Source organism: Mirounga angustirostris, unplaced genomic scaffold (assembly GCF_029215605.1).
Source record: "Mirounga angustirostris isolate CCGP_5_RB_7025 unplaced genomic scaffold, mMirAng1.0.hap1 SCAF_7, whole genome shotgun sequence".
Lineage (NCBI taxonomy): Eukaryota > Metazoa > Chordata > Mammalia > Carnivora > Phocidae > Mirounga > Mirounga angustirostris.
Window position 1 is genome coordinate 42,437,638 of NW_026991715.1, and position 24,019 is coordinate 42,461,656.

General features: G+C 42.1%; 1 protein-coding gene across 1 annotated transcript in view; it reads right to left on the reverse strand.

The window, feature by feature from the left end:
- Nucleotides 1–24,019, reverse strand: part of ANKRD55 (ankyrin repeat domain 55) — a 403,377-nt gene that overhangs the window by 122,081 nt on the left and 257,277 nt on the right. The window contains exon 9 of the mRNA XM_064596135.1: nucleotides 5,260–5,414. The gene's annotated coding sequence lies outside the window, so the exon portion shown is untranslated. The remainder of the gene's footprint in view (nucleotides 1–5,259; nucleotides 5,415–24,019) is intronic.

Sequence of the window (24,019 nt, forward strand, 5' to 3'; positions counted from 1 at the left end):
GGATTCTGGCAGCTCAAAGAAGATGGCCAAACAGGGATGGTAGCTCACTGGATTTGGGAGATAGATTAAAAGCAGGGGATAAGGAGGATTTTAGAAAATGAGTCAAGGGCGCCTGGGTGGCTCAGTTGGTTAAGCGACTGCCTTTGGCTCAGGTCATGATCCTGGAGTCCCGGGATCGAGTCCCGCATCGGGCTCCCTGCTCGGCAGGGAGTCTGCTTCTCCCTCTGACCCTCCTCCCTCTCATGCTCTCTGTCTCTCATTCTCTCTGTCTCAAATAAATAAATAAAATCTTTAAAAAAAAAAAAAAAAAAAGAAAATGAGTCAATATAATAAGGTGATGAGAACCAGGTTTCTCACTAGACAAGGGAGTAATAAATAAACAAAAGGAGAAAGCTGGAATGAATCATGTGGCATAGAATTACAATTGGGAGTTCGGTGTAAACTTAAGAGTTCTCAGTATGTAGAGTTAGATATAGAAATGAATACCGATGGGCATTTCTGTGTATGTATGCAAATACATCTATATCTTCCTACCTATGTATATGCATACACATGTACATCACACACACAAATCCATATATTTCCTAGCTCTATCCCTGAGAGAGCTTGGGGGCAGTGACCCTAATAATGAAGAGTCTACCTAGAGCCCAGACCTTGGTTTCTCAACACCAGCCTCCACTAGAAGGGAACAGCATTGATTTCAGGGCTGGAACAGGAAAAATATAAGACAAGTTTAGAACATCTCATAATTCCAGAAGATAAGCAAGTAATCAAAGAATGATGGAGACATATCCAAAGGACACAGAAGATAGCTCAAAGGGGTGCCAAATGGTCCAGTTTGGGATGATTTGATATAAATGAAATCATAGCATCAGATTAAGTCCAATTGATTAAAATGGGCATCCATTCATTTTTCCTGATATTAATAAGTAAATGAACATGTAAGGGGAAAAGAATAATCTTCCCTATAGTATAATGCCTGCTAATAAATGTTCGAGAAATTATGGAATTAGAAAAGCACAGTTTGAGACCCAAAGTGATCATTATTTTAGGCAGAAAGTATCAATAGATTCTAAAACTAGTGGATAAAAATTGGAGTAGTTACATAGCCTCAAAATATCTGCCCACAAAACCCTTATTAACTGCAAAGGAGAAAAAGAGTAACTGTACAGTAGAGATCCCTGGTAGACACCATGCTACTCAAGAGCTCAAAAGTTTACATCACCAGTAATAGGATAAACCAAGATCCTATGTCATATTATGGGATTCCATGAAAACACCACGTCATCACATCTGATATTCCTGCCCAGAATACATAATTTCACTTACATTTAATCATAAGGAAGTAGCAAACAAATCCAGATTGAGCCATTTCCTTGAAATAAATCTCCTTAAGGGGGTGCGTGAATATATATGTACACACACACACACATACACACTCACACACTATTGGTTCTGTTTCTCTGGAAAATCCTTACTGATAACAGTAACAAGTTTGGATTCAGAAGCTTTTGACCATGCAGCTTGCTAATTGTAAGCTTTTGTTCAGATGTCACATTCTCATAGAGGCCTATTCTGATCACTGTATCAAAAATGAAAATTAATTATCTCTCCATTCCATATCCCTGATCCCCTGACCCCACTCTATTTTCTTACATAGCAATGTCACTTCTCACATACTGTGTTACTATTTATTGTGTTTATTATCTATTTCCCTTTTCCAGTATATAAACTTCACCAAGGCAGGCACTGTAGGACAAGTTCCCTGGGAAAAACCTCTGAGCTGGAGATTTGTGTGCAGAATGCTTCTGGGGTGAGTGGTGCTCCCAGGAACAGCAGGTATAAGGGACTGAGGAAGAAGGGCTGGGCAGAGAGTGGAGTGTAGTTGAACACAGGTCTCAGCTGATCGCAAGGGGAGCTCTGAAGCTGGGGTCATGCTTCTGGCTGTCTTGAATTGAAACAAAAGGGGCTGGGTCTTTATACCCCCATGGTAACCAGTCATTGGATGCAGGGTGCACCAGGGAAGGGGCGTTACCTTGGGTAACACAGCTCCTTTTGGCCAAGGGCAATTCCCAGGAGGAGTCAGTCATGGGGCAGCCCCTGGCACCACTCCTGGCCCCTGGGGAATGAGCAGTGTGATCCTGAATGGGGGATCTGGGTGGTACACTCCAGCAGTAGCCACTAGAGTGGGATCTTTGTCTATTGCTGTATCCCCAGGAACCAGAAGAGGGCCAGAATTGTTGACTGGATGGGCGAATACATAAATGAATGAACAAATGAATGAATGAATTCCTTTCCCAAAAGGTCAGCAAGCACAGACAGGATGTGGCCACTAGTCTCAGCTGACAAGCAGAATGACAAGAGTGTAAAAATAGAAAATAGGTCAATGTCAATAGAGAAAACTTTAAGACAATTCAGTATAAAACAAAAAGCAGCAAATGGGAGAAGAGAGGCATAGGGCTTTGGGAAAGAATGGCAAGGTGGGATACGGCATTGAATACATTTATATTTCAGGGAGTTTCCAAATCTTCCACATAGATTCCGAGCAGTTTATTGTAGGATCAGGGTGTTGCAGGCCTGAGGAGCCCGGGGTTAAAGAAAGCATCCTGCTAACACAAGGAGCAACTGGCTCCCGTGACAGAACTTTTAACAAGCCTTTTCTCATATCTGTTGACTTAACGCAGGCCAGGGAATTCTTTGAAAGGCAACATGGCTATAAATCAGCAAGTCCCGTAGCGTGCATTCCAGGGTCTTGGAGGAAAGGGCTGCACACAAAGGCACCTCTTCTAAGTCTTTAGGAATGCCTTGGTGAGTGGCCCTGGGAGTCTTGGGGTTAGCCTGGGGCTGGGAATGGAAAACATCCAGAAGGGAGGAGCAGGGAAGCACCAGCCATAGTAGCACAGCATGTTTCTACCAAAACATTGGGCACCCAGCACCTAGCTCAGGGCCTACTACTACCGGATAATCAGCACTCAAGGAATTTCTGTTGAATGACTGACTAAATCATAGTCAGTTGTCTTGGTTCTGGCCCTGGTTCTGTCATTCACTGGCTGTGTGACCTTGAGGAACTCCCTTCTCCGAACTCCGGTTAACTGTGTGCATAAAATGTTGGGCTTGAATACAAATGGAATCTTTGGGAGTGCATGACCTATCGGTTCCTGAGTCCTAAAGAACATTCAAAGAGATGCATGAATCTGTGGAAAGGAGAAAAATACAAAAAGTCTACATGGCAGAGAACATTGCAGCTTCCTGAGCTAACACGACCACCTAAGATGGTTAGAACCTGCTAAAGGAAGTAAACAATTCCTGTCACGGCCGCTCCTCCCACCCCCAACCCCCACCCCAGTGGGATCTGCTGGGGCCGCAGGAGACTGCTGTGTCCACCACTCCAGGGGAAATGCCTCTTCCACAGCTGGCTCAAACACAACAGATCCCCTGAAACACAAAAAATCCCCTCTGGGACAGTTCTGACACCAGGTCAAGGGGTAAGAGGCAAATGTTGTCTGATGCCCACTGCAACTTCCATTATATCTGGGGCAGACCTTCTCCTTAAGGCCCTGAGGCAGGCAGAATCAATTTTAGTCAATTGCCTGCTCACTTCCATCTGTAGCCTGATGTGGTGGAAAGGACAACAGGCTCCCACTAAAAATACAAGGGTTCAAGTTCTAGCTTTTCTGACACTTGCAAACTTGACAAGTGACTTGATTTCTCTGGATCTGTAAAATGGGAATGATCATAACAGCTTCACAGGTAGGATCAAATGGTAGGAGATTTATGAAATCAGCATTTATTTCCCCTCCCACCCTGTCCTCCCTCCTTCCTTCTCTCCTTCTCTTCTGTGCAAGTCAGCCCAGTTAAGTCAGAGCAGAGTACAAGCAAGGCCAAGGGCATGGTAAGTGTGATGCTTATATGGGACCACAATCCTGCTCCTTGTCCTGGCCCTGTCAGTCCTAAAGAGTCAACTTGCTAACTGTGTGCTTACACCTTCTCCTCACAGAGCAAAGGCAGTTTGCCACTGGCCAGTATCACTGTGGACAAATACTATTTACTCAGCAAGGATGCCAAGCATTTTTAATCCCTGACTCATCAGGAAGAGGAATTTGGCAAAAGGGGATGGGGGTGGGGAATGAGATGAAACTGAGTGAGACCAGAATGTAATTATGAGGGTCAGATTCCACCATTCCGGGGCACAGAGGAAGAGGGGAGGAGATGGTCCTTTCCCCTCCAGAGCTGAAGTGACCCCAATTCCCCCTTTGGAAAACTGAAGAAGAAAGAACTATAAGAGATGTGTGGGGTTTTTCTTCTCTTTCTCAGAGTTGCACCTTATGCTGAACCAGGGGCTCTGAATCCTTTGGCAGACTGCTGACATCATTGAAAGGGACCCTCAAAATCTACATTTGTACTAAGCAGTATTTGTGTACTATGTAACTGTAAGTTCAAGTGCTTTCATGGAAGAGGCATCCTTTTGACTCATATCTGGGTCCTTGTATTCAAATCAGTTGGATTCAGACCCACTGCAGCCAGGCCTGATAGCTGAGTCCCCATTTCTCCAGACACTCTGTTTTGCCCCATCTCTCTCCCTGTCTGTGGGAATAAACCACAGAGCAGCTCTTTCCTCTCTGCGGGCTTGTGATGAGGCCTGCCTGGCCTTCCCCCTCAGTGTTAACCTTCTTGGGGGCCGAATCTGAGGGGGTACCTGGCTCCTTTGGGTGCCGAGGGATGGTGACTCACATGGTGACAGTCCATTTGCTTACTCCACTTAGGCTGATGGCCTTGCTAGGCCTATTCTTTTCTTTCTTTCCCAGCCCTTTCTTCCCATCACTGTGCTTCTTCATCATCTCATTTTCCCCTTTCTAAGATGCTAAAGACAGGCTTGTTGCCCCTCTGCACCTATGTCTTCCTTTCCCAAGATCTTTGCCTCCTCTTCTAAGTCTTTCCTCTGTAGTTAAGCTATGAGGATTTCCCCCTCTGCAGTGCCATAGGATGCTCTTAATACCAGATTGTACTCCAGTGGGCCCAGCGAATCACCCCAGGTGAGTGGACATCGAGATGGTCCTAAAAACTAAACAGTCTCAAGAAAGATTGGCATCAATTGAGCCCTGACTATGGGCCAGGAAATTTACATGCAATGTATATTTAGTCCTCACAGTATTCTTCTTAGATACTTTTACTCCCATTGTACAGATGAGAAAATTACGGCTCAGAGAGGTTAAGTACCTAAGCTGAAGTCTTGGTTAGCAAATGACAATCATAACCTACCCCAGGTCTGTCAGAGTCTGGAGCTCACTCTTGTTTCCACACTATGGCGCCTCACTGACTCCACAGTAATCTTCACATCCATCTCTGGCTGATGCAATGTCATCTTGATGCTCAGGGAAATGTGATGTGTCAGGTTCAAATTTAATCACAACATCCTATAAATTATAGTTAGAGAAGCAGAAATAAATGTGTCAAGATGATTTGTAGGATGAGACATAAGCTCTGATAATTTGACCTGAGTTGAAAGATGTTAAGTCTGTGTGTATGTGTGTGTGTGTGTGTGTGTGAGAGAGAGAGAGAGAGAGAAATAAACAAATTCAGCACAATAATGAAAGCATCAGTGTAGGGCCAGTGGTCCCGAATGCTGGAGCACAATGAGAGAGCAGCTCAGGAAATGATTTTAATGAACAGAGACTCTGGCCTCGGGGGAATACCCAGAATCAGGAAAGCCTTAAACTCTTCTCAGCTCATGTTTTATTCTAAGGAAATACTGTATAGAATTTATTATTAGCAAGAAATATACATTGAATTATTGAATAAGGGGTCTTTAAACAGGAATATAACATAAAACAAGTCTATGTATTGATCAGTTGACAAAAATGTGCCCAGAGGCTTGTAGGAATCTGACCCTGAATTTCCTCTAGGAGCAATGGCTTAATATTTGCTAATTCACTGTTTGTAGTGACTTTATAGAATATAGTGACCAAGAATCATGAGAACTGATGGTATGTTTGGGTTTTTTTTGCCTGTTTATATTGTCTCTCTCACTGGACAGTACACTCCATGAGGGTAGGCATCACGTTTTCCTCACTTCTGGATCCTTACAATCCCTTGGATTAATCCTACTTTGGCAGATGTCAAATAAATGCCTTTGGAATGAATGGGTGGATTAGTGAAAGTTAGGAAAAGAATCATGAAAGTGTTGAATCACAGAAGTCAAGAGAGTTTTGAGGAATGAGTAATCATCCATGTAGCCAAAGCAAGTAGGGAGGAGCAAATATCCATTGGGTTGGCAGGTAGGAGGTTGTTCATAGCCTGGGAGACCTGTTTCAGCTGTGGAAGGAAGACAGAAGCCATACTGTAGTGGGCTGAGGAACTGGCAGTGAAGAAGGGGGTAGGCTACCTTTTTTAGAAGTTTAGGTGAGACGGGGAAGAAATAGATTTGACAGAAGCTAGAGGAGCCTCTGGTCGAGGGGTGGGTCTTTCAGGACTGGAGAAGTGCTCTCATAGTTAGAAGGTGGGGGGAAGTAGCCCAGAGAGAGGAAGAGGCTGGAGGTGTAGCAGAGAGGGGCAGAAAGAACAGTATGTGGTTCATGGCAGAGGTCAAACTCTAAACAAGAAGAGGGAGACCTCAGCCTTACAAACTAGGGAAAAGGAAAAAAGGAAGAGTACAGATATTGATATATTTATAGTGAAGGGGGCAGGAAGTTGAAGGAGATCCCTCCTGATTACCTTGATTTCTCTCTGTCCAGTAGGAGGCCAGGTAGGACATAAGGGAAGAAGAGGGAAGGTACCTGTAGACTGACTACAGCTTAGAGATCATGAAGGAGCTTATGCCAGATAAATCCAAGGACTGATGGGTAGAGAAGCACTGGAGGCCATGATGCTGCAGTGGCATTAGCAGCCAGGGTAAAAAGAGCAGCCAAGGCAGGCTATTGTGTTTCTGCTCAGCACTTGAGTTTTGCTGGGCAAGTGCAATGGAAGGACTACAGAGCAAGGGAGCTGAAGAATCTGTGAGACAAGAGTTCAGACTGGAGCAGGCTGATGGGTGTGAAAAAAAGCAGAAGATGAAGGATTTGTGGTCCCCATGAAGTGAAAGAGCAGGTATGTCAGGATAAGGATATGAGTGGGCAAGGTCAGAGGTTCATGAGGGAAGCTCTAGGTAATGACTGAGCCCAGAGTGTTGCCATGTGAGTGGGTAGCTAAAGATCAGTAGAGTTCCTTGACCTTAAGGAGATCCAGGGGATGCAAGATCAATGATCCTTCTAGTCTTGTATTAATTTAGCAAGTTGTTTCCTGAATTCAAGCTTCTTATTTGTGGCTTTACAGCCTTAGCAAGGTAACAGTGAAGCAAAATATGATGAGCATCATGTGTATGAGGAAAATGGAAATATTAACTTTATAAAGGTAGACAAATACAAATCCTCCCTTCCTCCATACATATTACAAAACCTAATGGGTTAATTACTTGAAAGAAAGTTGAAGAAAGGTTTTACTGATACGGAAGTAGTGTGGTATAAAAGAAAATATCTGGGCCCAGAATTAAGGTAATAATGTATTTCTTGACTCTAGACTCCCCATCACCAAATGGATCACTAAATGGTCCAATTGAGTGGACTTCTTACCTGCTCTTAATCTTCTTGACTTTGGAAGAATGGCACCTGACACTGTGGGCCATCCTCTCCCCAGATTTTGCCTTCAGCAACATCACCTTTGAGGTTGCCCTACTCCTTCTCTATATGTCCTTCTCTGGCTCCCCCTTCTGATTTTATACCCACAGGGATCTGCTCTTAGCGGTCGCCCCTTTTTTTTTCCTACAGTTTGTCCCTTGGCACTCTCTTTCATTTGCATAGTTCAATCAGTATCCTCTTGCAGGGGATTTAGACCTAAATGTGAGACAGGATACTATCAATCCTAAAAGAGAATACAGGCAGAAACCTCTTTGACCTCAGTCATAGCAACTTCTTACTAGACAGTCTCTGGAGGCAAGGGAAACAAAAGCAAAGATGAACTATTGGGACTTGATCAAGATAAAAAGTTTCTGCGAAGTGAAGGAAATAATCAACAAAACTAAAAGGCAGCATATGGAATGGGAGAAGATATTTGCAAATGGCATATCTGATAGAGGGTTAGTATCCAGAATCTATAAAGAACTTGTCAAACTCAACACCTAAAAAACAATAACCCAGTTAAGAAATGGGCAGACAAGATGAATAGACATTTTTCCGAAGAAGGCTTCCAGATGGCCAACAGACACATGAAAAGATGTTCAATATCACTCATCATCAGGGAAATACAAATCAAAACCATGATGAGATACCACCTCACACCTGTCAGAATGGCTAAAATTAACAACACAGGAAACAACAGATGTTGGCGAGGATGTTGAGAAAGGGAAACCCTATTGCACTGTTGGTAGGAATGCAAACTGGTGCAGCCACTGTGGAAAACAGTATGGAGGTTCCTCAAAAAGTTAAAAATTGAACTATCTTATGACCTAGAAATTGCCCTACTAGGTATTTACCCAAAGGATACAAAAATACTGATTCAAAGGGGCACATGCACCCTAATGTTTACAGCAGCATTATCAACAACAGCCAAATGATTGAAAGAGCCCAAATGTCCATTGACTAATGAATGCATAAAGAAGTTGTAGTATATATATATATACACAGTAGAATACTACTTAGCCATTGAAAAGAATGGAATCTTGCCATTTGCAACGACATGGATGGAACCAGAGTGTATTACGCTAAGTGAAACAGTCAGTAAGAAAAAGAGAAATACCACATGATTTCACTCATATGTGGAATTTAAGAAACAAAACAGATGAACGTAGGGGAAGGAAAAAAAAAAGAGAGGAAGCAAAGCGTAAGAGACTCTCAACCATAGGCAACAAACTGAAGGTTGATAGAGGGAAGGTGGGTAGGGGATGGGCTAAATGGGTAATGGGTATTAAGGAGGGCACTTCTTGTGTTGAGCATTGGTTATACATAAGTGATGAATCCGTAAATTCTGCTCTTGAAACCATTATTACAACTTATGTTAACTAACTAGAATTTAAATAAAAATTTGAAAAACAAAACAAAATAGGACAGAATGCAGAATTTTCCTTTTTAGGCCATTGTGTTCCATATTTCTGTCCATTGGACCATCAGACTCTCTCTTGCTAAACGTATTTTCCCTTCCTTACAAGTAACAGTTACTCAAAGAATCATAGCACCACGGGTATTTGATTGGAAGGGATCCAGAGGTAGTATCTCATAGTGGGAGGCATGGTGGCTAAGAACGGGTATGGTCTTTGGACTGGAGTGGATCTGTATTTAAATACTGGCTTAGTCTTTTGCTTGCTGAGTGACCTTTGGGGAGTTACTTAATTTCTCTGTGCTTCAGTTACCTTTAAAAGCTTTTGTCAGCATCACTTAGATGATGTGTGTAATGTTCTTAGTCAAGGGCTTAGCACTTATTAAATGCTCAGTGAAAGGTGATTATTATCAGGGATTCCACCCCTTCATTTTTCAGATGGTGAAATTAAGGACAAGAGAGATAAAATGATTAAATAATAGTGAAAGAGTTGGAACTAGAAACCAGTCTGATGACTTCAAGACCTGTGTGTCTTCCTAAATCTTAAGGCTCTTTATACCTAAGCTAAGGGAGTAATGGTTTGAAATAGTAAGAAAACTGTCTTTGGAGAAGCCTATTTTTAGATCATTACTGGGGGAAGACACCATGTCTTTTTAGCTTGCTGTCAAATCTTAATTATTTATGCTAATGGGGACCAAGGAAACTTGGTTAAATGAAAGGCATGCGAAGTGTCCAAAGGCCATTTAAATAACAGCTTCAACTTTTTCCTCAATTACTGTCTACCAATTTATTGGAGGTACTACATTCAATGTGGCAACAGAACATGAAAAACCAGCAAAATGTTTCAATCACAGGTTTCTAACTAGGTTTCAAAATAGAGGCATAGTATCATAAATAACCTCATCTCAAAAGAAATCTTGAAGGAAAATTTGAAAAACAGAAATGGAATGAGAGCATTGTGGTAAATAAAAAGAGACAAATGAAATTTCTTATCTATTGTTATCAATGTCTGCAAGAGCACCATGCTTGGGAGGAAATTATCCCCTGCTTCCTAATGCTGTTTTTCATTTTACTTATCTTGTTAACTTTATTAAACCCAACAGGAAGTAATTTTAGCATAACCACTAATTTGTTTTGACGTGTCTCAAGAGACCTATTTTTTTTCTTTTAAATAATGCCTGCTGCTTTGTATCAAACCATGCCCCAATTGAAGGGGCATCTGTTATTGGAATGCTTTTCAAAAATAACAGTGGAGTCTGAAAGTCTGGAAGGTTTACAATAAAATCTTCTGTTTGGAGCCCACATTTGTGATGGGATGCCTGAGTACATTTTATTTTATTTTTTAAGTCTTTTCAGACTTTTGAGAAAGTCATCACGTATGATCATGTTTCTTCAGCTGAACTTCATCAATTAAATCTGACTCAAAGAGGCTTAGATAAGGCGCATCCCCACATGAGGCATTAACAGTATATTCTGGATGAGTCTAAAACCTGCAGGGTGGGATGTAAGTTGAGATCCATGATTTTTGAAGAAAACTCACTTCTACCTTAAGTCAATTTCCAACGGCACCTATTTTGAATGGACTTAAGCCAGTTTGGTCCTCAGAAAATTATCTGATGTTCTTTTGATATATATTAATGTTATCATAGCATCCAGGGGTAAGAGGCAGGTATAGGGAGAAGTATATAATCCCTTATTGACAACCTCACTACCAGAGAGTATGGTATGTTAAAATGATAGTGAGTCTTGGATCAATTTTGGCAGATATATCAATATTTATTTGTAAGTATGAAAAACAAATGTAGAGATATTTCAAAGGCAGAATGGGCCAGCCTTGTAAGATGGTCATGCTCTTCATGAAGTTAAAAGATGCAGTGGGACTCGAGATCTGCCACTGGGCATGCCAGACTCTTACTCCTAACTGATCCCCTATCCCTTATGCTAAGTAACAAACCCACTGGGGTAGATGAAGATAAGCTATATGAACTGCCAAGTAATAGTCCTGAAAGATACTGATTCCCGACTGGAGTTCTCCAATGTTTTAACTACCTCTGAAGGGGACAGTGCTCATTAGATACTTTGACTGTTAACCAACTGCTGCTAAATTGCTAAACTGGAATTCACTTGTATACATACATCATCCTATTTGCAGCCCAATACAGCATCATTATTCTCCCCACCTCCCAAGGTAGACGCCACAGAGGCATGCGTGCCACAGCCAACTGCCTTGCCCAGCAACAGATTCTGACAAGCCTGATTGATTAATCATCACCCCAATTTGCCTTCTTCTCTTTATCTGCAGAGGAACTCGCTTAGTTTTCAGTCCTTATTGGGAACTCTCCTTGAATGACTTTTACAGCCATCTAACTGCTCAATTTTAACCTTTTTCTCTTCCAATGGCTCATCCTTTCTCACCCTAAAAACAAGTCTGACCCTGTCACTCCCCAGCATAAAATCTTCGGAGGACCCGAGTGGCCTATTGTGTAATACCCAACCTACCTAGCAGACCTCAAGCCACTTATCCACGTGGACCCCCGTGCTCCAGCTTTCATAAACTTTTCATAATTTCCCAAACATTCGACCTGACTTACTCTTTAAGCCACTGGTAGATGCAGGTCCTCCCTGGTTTTGTTACCAAAAATGCAAACACTTTCCTTATTTAAAAGACTCCTTTATGGCATCGCCTCTATGAAGGACACAGGTGTTTTGTTCAGGCCTTTGTGCTCCCACAGCCCTTTCTACTGACATTCATTGATGGCAGATGTTGTGTAGTGCACGCTGGGATTACCAGACACAAGACAGGATGCCCAGTTACACTTGAATTTCAGATAATGAATAGTTTGTATTATATGTAGGTTCCATACAATATTCCGTAGCAATTATTTGTTACTTATCTGGATTTCAGATTTAACCGAGCATCCTGATATTTGTTTGCTAAGTCTGGCAAGCCTAGCTGTGCTGTAATTCAACTGTGTACGAGTCTATTCCTTTCTCTGCCCTGTGAGCTCCTTGAAGGCATTTGTATCTAAGTGAGCAGCTAGACTCCAGGCCTGGCACCAAGCTCCTATTCAATAAAGGTTTCTTGAATAAAGAAGAAAAAGAAAGGTCAAAAAAGAAATGTCACTGCTTATCTTTTCCCACTTGTGAAAATTAAAACAAAACAAAACCACCTTTGGGTGACTTGATTAGGACATGTCATAGCACTCCTTGTACTTAGCAGTGTTTCAGAAGCCAAAAACTGTTCCAAAATGAGAGATGAAAAAATAGGGACAGGGTGGGGCGCCTGTGGGTGGCTCAGTTGGTTGGGCGACTGCCTTCGGCTCAGGTCATGATCCTGGAGTCCCGGGATCGAGTCCCGCATCGGGCTCCCTGCTCGGCAGGGAGTCTGCTTCTCCCTCTGACCCTCCTCCCTCTCATGCTCTCTGTCTCTCTCATTCTCTCTGTCTCAAATAAATAAATAAAATCTTTAAAAAAAAAATAGGGACAGGGTGGATAAATACTGTCCGGTGTGGAAGCCTAAAGTTATGCCTAACATACAGAAGTAATATTGATGATGATGATGAAATCATGTTAGTTACATGGAACACATACCAGTATACTTCCAGGGCATCCCCACTGAATCCTCACAAACCCTATGAGGCAGGTGCTCACTGTGAGGGGCTGGTCTCTTTCACTCTGCAGCTTTGTGTTCTGTTAGCTCTGGTACCAAACACTATTCCACTTCCTTCCCAAAGACCCCAAGGGGAGCTGACTCAGTAGGAGAAGTGTTCAAAGCCCCACCTTATAAACGGAAAATAATGCATGGAGTTGCCAGGTTTCTGTGAGGGCTTTGGACTCAGTCCCATTTCTTCTTTGGGAAGCTTTCTTTGCCCTTAAAAGATTCTCAGAGATCCACTTTTGTTTCAATCTTGTGGTCATAAAACTGCCTTGATGAAAAGTTTGTTTTAAGGGCTTATGACTTGGGGACATAAAGAAATGTTTGAAGAAGGAAAAGGGATGACAGCATGTGAGTTTCTGTATGGAATGGACCATATGGAGCCCCCTTCCACTTCCTTTCATTGAGCCCATGGTGGGAGAACATTCAAAAAGCCAACAAACTTGGGTAACAGCCCTAAAATCGACATTGTTTGAGTATGAATGGATCCAATTGGCTTTAAATGTTTTGTTCCTCACATAATTCCTATTTTAAGCTGATTGGTTACTATAGAGACTAGAGCCACCTTAATTATGGATGGTCAAGAGAGGACATGTTGACTAATGGTTAGAGCAGAGGTCTAAGGTCCAAGGTCCTAATCTTAGCCCAACCACAGACTCACTGTGAGCCTGTCTAACTTACTTTCTGTGCTACAATCCTGCCTTAACTAAGCAGGAATGAAAAGTATCTTTGCTGGAGCCCTATGGGGAGTGATATTTATATATTTTGTTTTTAGGAGTGGGGGAGATAGAAGATTTGGGAATGAGGGAGAGAGAGATTTTAACATAAAGTAAATTTAAGAAAATATTGAACTTGGAAGGCTGTTGTTGACCTGCTAAGTAATTCATTGGCAAATGGGAAGTGACTACCTATCACAGCATCACCTCTGGGGCTGGAATGTGGGCAACAGTGTCTTGGGCATTTAAAAAAAGTGTGTGTATGTGTGTGTGTGTGTGTGAGCGCGTGTGCATGCCACCACTCAAATTCTTAAAACTAAGATATAAAAGCTACAATTTACAAATCTATATAAATGGTTTGTCCTTATCTTTTACAAAGAATGATTTTATTTTCTAGCACTCCTTAGCATGTATTTTAATTTTTTAAAAAAGATTTTATTTGAGAGAGAGTGAGAGTGAGTGAGTGAGCATGAGCAGGGGGAGGGGCAGAAGGACAGGGAGAAGCAGACTCCACACTGAGCAGGGAGGCCCATGTGGGGCTCAATCCCAGGACCCTGGGATCATGACCTGAGCTGAAGGCAGACGCTTAACTGACTGAGCCACCCAGGCACCCCTGTATTTCAATTTTTAAAAACAACTTTTTATTATGAAGATTTTTGGGACACAAAGTAAAGAATGTCCACATATACATTTTCTAGCTTCAACTATTATCCACACTCTGTCAGTGTTGTTTCATCTCACTTAGCTCTATTTTTTTTCTTTTCTGGACTATGTTAGAGAAAATCCCATTTCACTTGTAAAAGATGATAGGTTTACTTTCTTTAACAGATAGTTTTTTTCCCCTATAGCCACAATACACCATTATCACTTCCAACAGAATTAACAATTCCTTAATATCATCTAATACTTAATCCATGTTCAATGTTTCCAGATTATCTTAAAAATATCCTTTTTTAATACAAATGTAGGGATCAGAAAGGGTAAGTGCACCCCAATGTTTATAGCATCAATGTCCACAATAGCCAAACTGTGGAAAGAGCCAAGATGTCTATCGACAGATGAATGGATAAAGAAGATGTGGTATATATATACAAGGGAATATTATGCAGCCATCAAAAGGAATGAGATCTTGCCATTTGCAACAATGTGGATGGAACTGGAGGGTATTATGTTGAGCGAAATAAGTCAATCAGAGAAAGACATGTATCATATAACCTCACTGATATGAGGAATTCTTAATCTCAGGAAACAAACTGAGGGTTGCTGGAGTGGGGGGCTGGGTGGGAAGGATGCGGTGACTGGGTGATAGATACTGGGGAGGGTATGTGCTCTGGTAAGCGCTGTGAATTGTGCAAGACTGTTGAATCTCAGATCTGTACCTATGAAACAAATAATGCAATATATGTTAAGAAAAAAAAAAAGAAGAGGATAGCAGGAGGGGAAGAATGAAGGCGGGGAAATCGGAGGGGTAGACGAACCATGAGGGACGATGGACTCTGAAAAACAAACTGAGTGTTCTAGAGGGGAGGGGGGTGGGAGAATGTCTTTATTAGGGGAAATGCATTGAAATATTTAAGGGTAAAATGTCACAATGTCTACACCTAATTCTCTAATAGTTAAGCAAAAAAAAAAAATAATGATGATGCTAAGACACACACACATAAGAGAGGGAGAGAAAGAATTAAGCAGATGTGTAAAACATAAAGGTGAGTGAGTATTCATTGCTTGTTTTGCAACTTTTGTTTCAAGTATTTCCAAATAAAATAAGGAGGGAGAGTTCAGGGGAAATGTTATAGATTAAAACATGCTTAAGAGACATAAATAAATGTAATGTCTGGGCCATATCTGAATCTTAATTGGAACAAACCAACTATAAAAAAGGATATATATTTTTTTCTGCATGACATTTTTTTATTGTTATGTTAATCCCCATACAGTACATCATTAGTTTTAGATGTAGTGTTCCATGATTCATTGTGCATAACACCCAGTGCTCCATGTAGAACATGCCCTCTTTAATACCCATCACCAGGCTAACCCATCCTCCCCCCTTCCCCAGAACCCTCAGTTTGTTTTTCAGAGTCCATCGTCTCTCATGGTCATGATCTTTTTTTTTTTTTTAAGACTCCCTGCTAAGCAGGGAGCCCGATGCGGGACTCCATCCTGGGACTCCGGGATCATGACCCAAGACGAAGGCAGTCGCTTAACCAAATGAATCACCCAGGTGCCCCATGACACTGAAATTTTTAAAGTGTTTTGGCTAACTGTTGGGCAAAATGACTCTTAGTTTGATTTGCCCAATTGTTTCTATTTTCAGTTCTTAGAAGAACTGATGAAACAACTCTACAACCAGCATACTTCGCTCTACTTTAGAGCAAAGTGTCCACAGGTTGAGGCTAAGTTTTGTTTCTTCTCTTACTATTTTGCATTCCCTACTCATTATTTGACTTTGGAAATGTTTGTCCTCAGAGTGGCATTTTTGTCTTGTAATTTTTACTTAGGGAGTGGATTAAGACTAATGTTTATTTTCAGGGGCTTCTGCATGGTTTTAAGGATGCATGTGAAGGGGCGCCTGGGTGGCTCAGTTGGTTAAGCGACTGCATTCGGCTCAGGTCATGATCCTGGAGTCCCGGGATCGAGTCCCACGTCAGGCTCCCTGCTCAGCAGGGAGTCTGCCTCTCTCTCTGACCCTCCCCCCTCTCATACTCCCTATCTCATTCTCTCTCTCAAATAAATAAATAAAAAATCTTAAAAAAAAAAAAGGATGCATGTGAAGCATTATTCTTTGTCTTGCTCTTGAGACTCTCCTTTTTTTCAATTCAGAGAACTGCAATACGGAAAAGACAGGAGGTAGGCACCAGACGTTATTCTCTCTCCTTGAAACAAAGCCTAGCCTCTACCACCTGGAAACTTGGAGCTTTCCATATCGGAACAGAAGGCACATCAATCCTGTATGGACTTCCAGCCAGCAGTGCTGTCTGTGTCTGCACGTGTCCTCTGATCTCTGGTGTAAACCCTGCCCTAGCCAACGCAACTGGCTTGTGTTGGTTCCGGATAGCTACATATGGCTTGTGCGAGTGAACCATGGAGGAGCTTACTGTGTATTTTCTGGCCAGATGTTCTACAGCTGCTTTGCAGATACTGAATTAGGAGTCCCTCAAAGTGGTTGGTGGTGGGGCACACCCTGGTAAGGTCAGCCATCTCCACAAGGGCCTGTGTGTCCATGCCAGCAGCTCTTTCCTTTCTTTGCCATGGATGTGGATTCTGTGGGACCCTCTCTCCCCATCACCAAGGAGACTGCTGGTGCTGGGTTGGAAGAGTGCAGATAGTGCTTTAAACTCAGTTCCTACTCCAAGTCCCTTTGTTTCTTGCCTACAGAGCTGTACATCACCTTTCAGGCCATTTAGTGGAACAATATGGGAAGGAGGAGGTTGGGACAGGAAAAAATGTTCTCTAGTAGCATCAACAGTGAACAGTTTTGAGTCCCTGGGAGATCCCACCTTCCCATCCACTCTCGAGCAAGTATCATCCTGTGCCAGACTTTGACAGACAGCTATGCAGGAATCACTTTGCTCCCCGCAAAGGAAAACCGGGTACCTGCCATGGGACCCAAAGGCAAATCTGCACTGTTTATGTTTTTGACAGCTTTATAGGGGTTATACCCACATAGAGTCAGAAGATGGAATTGAAAGGGAGGGAACATAAGAAATGAGAAGGATGCTCCCAAGTATGTGAGAGGCAGCTGGAGGAGAAAGGCCTGCCTCTCTTCCCAGCTTTGTAACTCCCAGCCCAGTAGAGCTCCAGCTTTTGGCCTGTATACAGGAGGGGGGAGCCTGAAGCTGGGCCAGAGGTCTGGCCAGATTAGAGACTGCATCTCTCAACTGCTAAGAAAAAGGGATTCTTAAGAGTTTGGAGCCTGGGAAGTTCATTTAGATGGACGTTAGTATTCCAGAGGTATCTCCAGGACTATCTTCATTCATCTTAGTCCTGTGTATTCCTGGATATTATATTCCTATGTTCTAATTTTTGCAGCCAAAGGATTAAAATGCCATGTCTTGGCTTTCTACAGAATGTTTGGGCACTGGTTTATCCCAGTGACCATCATCTACATGTTATTGCTGGGAAGACAGAGACAATTTGAAATCCGTAGCAGAAATAGTGGGATGGAGTCTCCCTTTTCCATGCCTTTTCCAAAACAGTGTCCTATGTGGCCAAAACATCAAATCGTTATGGCTAGAGGCTCAGGACTCAGAGAGATTATTCAAATCCCATATTTTCCACTTATAATTTGTCCTTGGCCAAATTTCACCGTCTCTTTGCCTCAACATCCTTATCTTGTAAAATGTGAAAAAGAATGCCTCCTTCCCAGGCTTGGGAGGTTGAAATGATACAATGTATGCCAAAATGCCTAGGCTTGTTCCTAGCACAGTGTGAGAGTTGGTTTCCTTCCCCTCTCTCTGCCCTCCTCATACTCATTCCTTCTTTTGTCCTTTTGTTATAGCTCATTATTAGCACTGTAAAAAAAAAAAAAAAAAAAAAAGGCATTATCTGCTTTTTATTTCTCCTGAAAAGGCAGTGTAAATTTAGCATCTCAGGTTGATGATGCTTAGGAGATAAATGCTTACAAGAACTGTACCAAGGAATAGGACAGCCTCATCCTATTCAAACATTTGCTGCAGCCCAGAAAAGGGGATAGATAGCCTGGCCTAGTGACATGCAGGCCACGGAAGACCAAAGACACTAACAGCAGCCACAGAATTTCCTCACCAGGCAGAATCAAGAGGCCCCAAGTTAAAAGAGCAGGATATGTTTCCCAGACATCTGTTTCTCTTGGGGTTCACAGTGCTGATCTTTGCCTTGAGGATCTAAATGTCTAATTGCTGGAGGCAACTCAAAAGAAATTTAGTCAATGGGGACAGAAACAAATCAGTAGACAAGCTGGCCCATATGAGATGCCCTCCACTAGAATTCTCTAATTGCCTGAGTTGGATTTCCATCAGACAAGATACCCAGTGAGACAGTGGGACACTTTTTATATCTGGAGTGAATAGGAATCCAGTGTAGGAAAATTGCTAGAAGATTGAGGAAGACAAATAAAATGCTGAAAATTTTAATTAGTCCTAGAGTGAATATTTTTGTTTCTATGCCAAAATTCTGTGTTTCCTTCAAAAACTTATAATAATTTTGTAACAGCAAGACAATAACAATGACTGGTGAAGCAGAGACAGAGGTAGAGAGGAGAAGTAAGATGTGTTCTGAGTTAGAGCTGTGTATTTAATACTGTAGATTTGGAACTTCATCATTTTGAGATGAAACTGTGTGAAAGTAATACAGTTTTCTCTCTGTGTGTGTTTGCACATGCGACAGGGGTAAAAAAGACTTTTTCAGCAAAGCAGAGCCCTTGAACAAGAGTATAAAAGCCACTCTGAGTGAGACCCTCATGTGAATGTTTAAGTTGTGGTAAGAGGGTTCAGAGCTTTGGAATCAGAAAGCCCACTGGAATCCCAAATCTTCCAATGACAAACGATGTGGATTTGGGCAAGATTCTGAGTCTCTCTCAGTTCCGATCTGTAAAATGTGAAAAATAATCCTTACTTCATAGGATTGTTTTGAGGTATAAATAAAATAATGTTTTTATTAGAAGCTTTGTTTCATTCAAAGAACTAGATCCATTACTTCTGAACATCTTTTTCCATGACTCTCTCAACACCTGAAATTATTCTTTTACCATTCCCTTTTTGATCAATCAGCGAATATTGATCAAGCACTCATCAGACATTCTGCAGCAACCGCCGCCCCCCTCCCCCCGCCAAGCCTTCCTGAATTCAAGGTAAACAAATCCATGTTTCTGTTCTAAAGTGAAGAAGTCATGGTGAGATATCAGGAGGTGGGTGCTAGGGCTGTACCTGGCTCAGCTGGATGCACAGCTGGAACTGGTCTTTGGTGTTCTGCTATCTCCCTTACAAGTATGAACTTGTTTCTTCCCAGGGAAGGTGTTCATAGTCTACTCGCTGTCATTCACCCCACATTTCACTCTCTGATTTTGCAGTAGATGGATTTGCCTTTTTATTGGGAAGGATAGGCCCCTCCCCTAACCTCAGAAGAGTGAGTCATGGTTACCTTAAACCTAGGGTAACCTCATTCCCCTTTGCCAGTGATTGGTTTAAAAGAAGGCAAGTTATCCAGTTCTGACAATAAGATGCAAGGAGAGGTCTTTTTGAAGCTTCTGCTAAGAATTTCACTTTCCTAGTAAAAGGCACAGATAAGGCTTGGGAAGTTCATTCCTTTTCCTTCCATTTTCAAAGTGGAAGTGATGCCTGAAATTGCAGCAGCCAGTTTGGGGCCATGAGGCAATAAGCACAAGAATAAAAAACCAAAGATGGAGAGTCTGGGGGATAGAGGACAGAAAGAATCTCGGTGATATGATAGAGCCTTAAACTGCTAAACTTCTTATTAGGAGAGATGAATAAATATTTTGTTTTTTTTTTTTAAAGATTTGATTTATTTATTTGACAGAGAGAGACACAGCGAGAGAGGGAACACAAGCAGGGGGAGTGGGAGAGGGAGAAGCAGGCTTCCCGCCGAGCAGGGAGCCCGATATGGGGCTCGATCCCAGGACCCTGGGATCATGACCTGAGCCAAAGGCAGACGCTTAATGACTGAGCCAACCAGGGGCCCCGAATAAATGTTTTTATTGCTTAAATCACTCTTAATTGGGTTTTCTGCTGCTTGCAACTAAAAGCATTCCTATTTGATATTCCTTTTTTAAAGGACGTACTGCAAACTTCCTTATAGCCCACTGCCATCTTTGTTTCCAAATGGCTTCTAAGGAATTCCTGCTGATTCCTGCAGATCATGGTATTAGCTGGACTTAGGGCATGATTTCATCAAAGAGTTTGTGCATTTTAACAAAGGATTCCTGGGATGAGAAAAATTTCCTGAGACAAAAGCATAAAACCATGATGGTAGAATGACAGGTTGTGTGACTGATACTTTGCAGAGGACTGGGAGCCCTGATTCCTGCCCCTTCAAGCCCAGGGTTTAAGTGGCCGCCTGGTCTACTTCCACATGTTTCCTAGAGCCTTGTAACTCACTAGCATCACTAAGAGACTTGGAAAAATGCAAAAATCTCATGCCCTGACCCAGACCTACTCAATCAGAACCTTCATTTTAACAAAGATCTCCAAGTGATTCATATGCACATTCAGGTTTGAGAAGCACCGCTCCAGAGGACACAGAATTGCTAAAGTTAGAAAAGAGCTCAATTTTCTCCTATTAGAGGAATAGTTGGCAAGGCACAATGTTACAAGGGAAACTTCTCATATTGTTATTTTTTCTGGCAGTAGAGATTTGGGGTAGACCAGATTTACTGAATAAATATAATCTTTCAGAATCATCTGAACACAGAGACCAGAACCATTCAGCACAACTCACATGTTTCAAGATTATGCCTGTTTTTCTTTTTTAGTAATCTTTATACCCAATGTGAGGCTTGAACTCATGACCCCAAGATCAAGAGTCACATGCTCTACCAACTGAGCCAGGCAGATGCCTCAAGACTATATCTTACTTCTAAAAGGGACATGAGTTACACAGAAATTGAGACATATAACAGAGAGAGTAGTGTGGTCTAAGGAAGGTCCCACTGCAGTTAAATACCTCCTCACATGACAGGCCTTCAATTACATCACTTCATGCAAGGGTCCATCCATTTCCCTGAAGACTCAGAATCTCATTGGCAGTGCCTGGTAATCAGGCCTTAAGAGTTACCCATGCCAATAAAAATAAACATTAGGAACACCTGGGTGGCTCAGTCAGTTAAGCATCTGCCTTCGGCTCAGGTCACAATCCCAGGGTCCTGGGATCGAGTTGGGCTCCTTGCTCAGCAGGGAGCCTGCTTCTCCCTCTGCCTGTCACTCCCCTTGTTTGTTCTCTCTCTCTCTCTCTCTCCCAAATAAATAAAAATAAATAAAATAAAAATAAACTTTAGTTTTCATGAGACTCAAGGATGTAAAAAAATTAATTTACGTGAAATAATATATAGTCATCAAATGGACAAGAAAGCTCTCCTTGGCTTGGTTCAGAGAAATTTCTCCCTATAAGAAGCTTCCTGGGAACCCAAATCATATCAGAAGTCATCTCACTGATTTATCAAGAGACCTCCCTATCTCAGGGACCAGAACACTTAAAAGTCCCTAAAATAAGTTCATTTTCCCCCTAAAGAAAACACATGTCAGACACAATTAAAATGAGAAGGATGCTTAGGAGATTTAAATAAATGTGTACTAACAGAATGAGGCTGAGATAGCTGGGCATATCCATCTCACTATTGGGAGAGTCTTTTTTTTTTAAAGATTTTATTTATTTATTTGAGACAGAGAGAATGAGAGGGAGGAGGGTCAGAGGGAGAAGCAGACTCCCTGCCGAGCAGGGAGCCCGATGCGGGACTCGATCCTGGGACTCCAGGATCATGACCTGAGCCGAAGGCAGTCGCTTAACGAACTGAGCCACCCAGGCGCCCCACTATTGGGAGAGTCTTGATAAAGGGAGAAATGGAAGGCTAATAACAAAGTCTCTCTGTCCCTAACTAGTCTTAGCTGATATTCATACCACCATTTTTTGGATTTCTATGCTGATGATTATTTCTTTATATCTTCTATGCTTTTAGTCAAGTTATAATGAACAATGTACCTGGGCAATATACTATTTTTTATTTTTTTCAAGTGAGTTGTATATCCTTCTTCTGGCCTAATATGTATTTATCTTAACATTTAATGTACAGAAGGCAACATCATTTCACTTATTTCTCAGTTCTTAGTAGACATCTCATGGCCACCCTCAAGTACTAGTATAGTATAGACAACTAGTATAGTATAGACAACTAGGTATAGTATAGACAACAAGGTCTACCTACTGGCATTAATGGATGCAGTGGGATACAGCATCATGGTCCTCAACTTGTGTGTCTCCACAGGAATGGGTTACAGATAGGCCCAAGTAAATGACTCTCAAAACTCTTGGGAACACAAGCATGTCCTAGGTGGCTGGAGCCTTTGGGTTGTTCCCTCCCCACAGCAGTGTGTTATAAACTATTATAATTCTTATATGTGTCAGAATATCAGAAAGGTTGGGGATCCCTAGTGCGGTGAAATGGCCCCAAAAACAGGGTACGACTAGCCATGTGAGCAGCCTTGGGCAGGTCACTACCCACTACCCACTAACCTCCTCGGTAGCCCAATATCTGAGACAGGCGGACCAAAGTTTACTTGATGCTAAACTAACAAGGTTACTTACATTCACTTGGTGTCTTAGTCTGTTCAGGCTATTATAACAAAAATACCATAAACTGAGTAGCTTATGAACATCAGAAACTTGTTTCTCATAGTTCTGGAGGCTGGGAAATCCAAGATCAAGGTTGCTGACAGATCTGGTTCTGGTTCTTGATCTACAGACATCATCTTTTCACTGAAACTTCACAAAGGGGAAGGGGATCTTTTTATAAGAGCACTAATCCCATTCATGAAGGCTCTACCCTCCAAAGGCCCCACCTCCTAATAACATCACATTGGGCATTAGGTTTCAACATAAGGATTTGTTGGGGAGCACAAATATTCAGACCAGAGCACCTGGGCCCGAAATAAGCTTCACTCTTGAGTGAGGGCAGTGCTGAGCCTGTAGGTGGAAGCTAACTGGTTCCAGCTGTGGGCTTGCTGGCTGCAGAGGCAGAGGCCAAGGCCTGTTGGGTCACAAGGTGGAAGTCTTATGAAAATCCTCAGTGCTATCCTATCTTGCTGTCAAAAGCTTTCTAGAAAGTTTTATTTTAATATAACTATATTGGTTTGCTAGAGCTGCCATAATAAAGTATCATATCATGATTCAGGAGGCTAGACATCTGTGACCAAAGTGTTGACAGGGTTGGTTTCTTGTGAGGCCTCTGTGCTTGGCTTGCAGATGGCCATCTTCTCACACATGCTCTTCTCTCAGTCTATGTATTTATATGTTTCCTAATCTCCTCTCCCCCTCTAAGGAACGCTGCCATAGTGGATTGAGGCCCACCCATATGATCTTATTTTACCATTAGCACATCTTTAAAGGCCCTATCTCTAAATACAGTCATACTCTGAGTTACTGGGGGTTAGGGCTTCCACATAAGAATTTGGGGGTAGGGGATACATGTCAGCCCCTAACAGTCACCAATAGCACTAAGACGAATCTGTGCCTGGCTCAGTGCTGTAGGGCTAAGAAAAGAAAAAAGAATGTAGGCCACAAGATTTAATTACACAAATAGCATGCAGTATTTTAGAAAAGAACAGGTCCTTGGGAAGTCCATCTTATCTTATGCTGTCATTTGCCAGACTGAGAAACTGAGGCCCAAGGTGTGATATGACATCCCAAACCTATATAATTGTGAGACAAAAATAATAAATAACCCAAGAGTGAGGCATATAGTTAGAACTTTGTCAGAAACAAATGACTTTGCATACATATTCTTGCCTATAAAATCAGAGTAAAACACATTGTCTGCCTTTGGACAGAAAATATACTCATGGAAGAAGGCCTACTTACGGTCCTGCAAATTGGTCAT